Source organism: Cyprinodon variegatus, unplaced genomic scaffold, assembly GCF_000732505.1.
Source record: "Cyprinodon variegatus isolate N-32 unplaced genomic scaffold, C_variegatus-1.0 Scaffold809, whole genome shotgun sequence".
Taxonomy (NCBI): Eukaryota; Metazoa; Chordata; class Actinopteri; order Cyprinodontiformes; family Cyprinodontidae; genus Cyprinodon; species Cyprinodon variegatus.
In genome coordinates, this window is record NW_015151262.1 from 305,777 (window position 1) to 308,149 (window position 2,373).

Here is a 2,373-nt window from a genome sequence, read left to right on the forward strand (position 1 = left end):
ATCATTAGCAACCTTCACCAGAGCTGTTTCAGTGCTATGATGAGCTCTAAAGCCAGATTGAAACTCTTCATCATTGATGTATGTTATCGCACAATTGTTTGGCAACTACTTTTTCAAGAATTTTAGATAACAAAGGAAAATTGGATATAGGTCTATAATTGACCAAGTCATCTGGATCAAGAGACAGTTTCTTAAGCAAAGGTTTAACTACAGCAACTGTAAAAGCCTTTGGTACATATCCCTGTAACAGAGATAGACTAATCACATCTAAAATGGAGGAGGAGATCAAAGGAAATACTTCCTTAAATAACCTGTTTGGAACTGGATCTGACATACACGTTGAAGGCTATACAAGTTGAAGGCTTAGATGAAGGCAATAGTTTTGCTAACTCTGAAAGTTAAACTGGATCTAAGCAGACTCTATGGCTATCTCAAATGCTGCCTTACCTTCCAGAGATAAAACAATCATACTTAGAGTAGTGCTAATGATGTTATTTTTAATAAGATCAATCTTATTTATAAAGAATCTCATAAAATCATTACTGCTAAGAGCAGGTGGAATGGACGGTTCAACAGAGCTATGGCTCTGTGTGAGTTTGGCAACTGTATTAAAAACTATATCTAGGATTATTCTTATTCTCCTCTATTAATGGGGAGAAATATGCTACTCTTGCTTTACAAAGAGTCCTCTTTTACAGCAGTAAACTATTTTTGCAGACTAGGTAGGATTCCCGTAGGCCTGCACGATTTTCTCTCCAGTTTCCTAGCATTTTGCTTCAAAGTGCGCAGCTCTGCATTAAACCAAGGAGCCAGCCCTTTGTTTTTAACGTTTTTCATTTTCAAAGGGGCTGCATTGTCTAAGGCAGTACACAGAGAACTAGCAACCCAATAACCCCAAAAAGAAACCATAGAGACATACAGGTACAGTTTAGTATTATTTTATATCCTCTGAGCTCTTTGCTTCATGTTGAGGTCAGATGAACATACAATGAACAGAAATTGTAGTCATTTGGAGAACTTTGTGCTATTTTTTTGTACTTTCATATCAATGGCTCTGGATGTTTGAATCGATATTAGCTGCAACTATGTATGTTTTGGAGTAGAGAAACTTGACTGGACTACACAGATCTGACTTCAATGTGATCAACTTTTGGATGAAATAGAACAGATGCTCAATGTCTAGTTTTCGCATCTAAAGATTTCTTTGCAGCAATCCCTTATATGGAGCATCCATGTAAAATAAACCAATTCTTACAAAATATTCATTTAAAATTTCCCACAGGCCATGCAAGGAATACAAGACATATATGGCAGAAGATCTTATAGTCAGATACGGCTAATATAATTTACTACTAAAAGCCGATACCTTATCATCACAAGAAGTACCACAAAATACCATTTGAATTGTTAAACGTGGTAGTATCATGGTGAAGGGGGAGGAAGTTTGCCAAAGTCATGAGAGAAATTGGATGAGGATACAAACGTAGCACTCCTTGAAATAAAGCTGTTATAGAGGCCAAAATGACTTCAGACTGGGGATGGGTTTCCATCAAGGCAACAACACTAAAGATACAGCCAGAGCCGCAACAGAATTGTTTAGAGTTCAAATAAACAAACGGATCCGGCTGAAGTTTGCATCCGATTGTTATTTTAATAACAGAATTTGAATCATTGATTGTTGCTACTATACTTTCAAAAACTACAACATGCCCTAAAAGAGCCAAATAAGTAAGGGATGTAATAGAAAGCAGATATGAATTCCTTATACAAAACAAAGGAGTTGTTGTAGCCACACTGTTTGCCAAAACGGAAGCTACAGTCCTAGCTTTCGCCAACTTCGGCTTCTTGCCTTGAAATATCTGTTCATAAAAGCAATGAAAATTCCTAGGAAAATCAGAAACATTAAATTGATCACCATTCTAGTCTGAACCATGAATGTACAAATAACAAATGGCAATACAAAAACTGCAACATACCATTACAGATATCCCTCATGTCCCTTCAGCTTCTGTTGTTCATCTTTTCCTGATGAAATTCCACTGTTTTCAATCTGTTGTACTGTATGAGCTGATCTACAGTTCATTTTTCCCTTGTTTTTCCATTGTCCTGCCCTGAGTGTCAGCTATTCAGCAAAGCCCGATGAGTTTATGCTCTGAAACCTCTTATATGAGGTTGAAACAGTCTTTACCTTTTCAAAAACACATTCTGGAACCCGACTGGGCTCTGAGCCGTGTTGGTGAAAAGACCTTATAGTGTCCTCGTTCCTCAACACTTGAAGCAGACCTTGTTTGATGTTCCATGTTCATTCGCTCTCAAATTATGAGGTAGGGACACAGCCTTAATGGTTTGCCCAATGTTACAACTGTGGAAGGC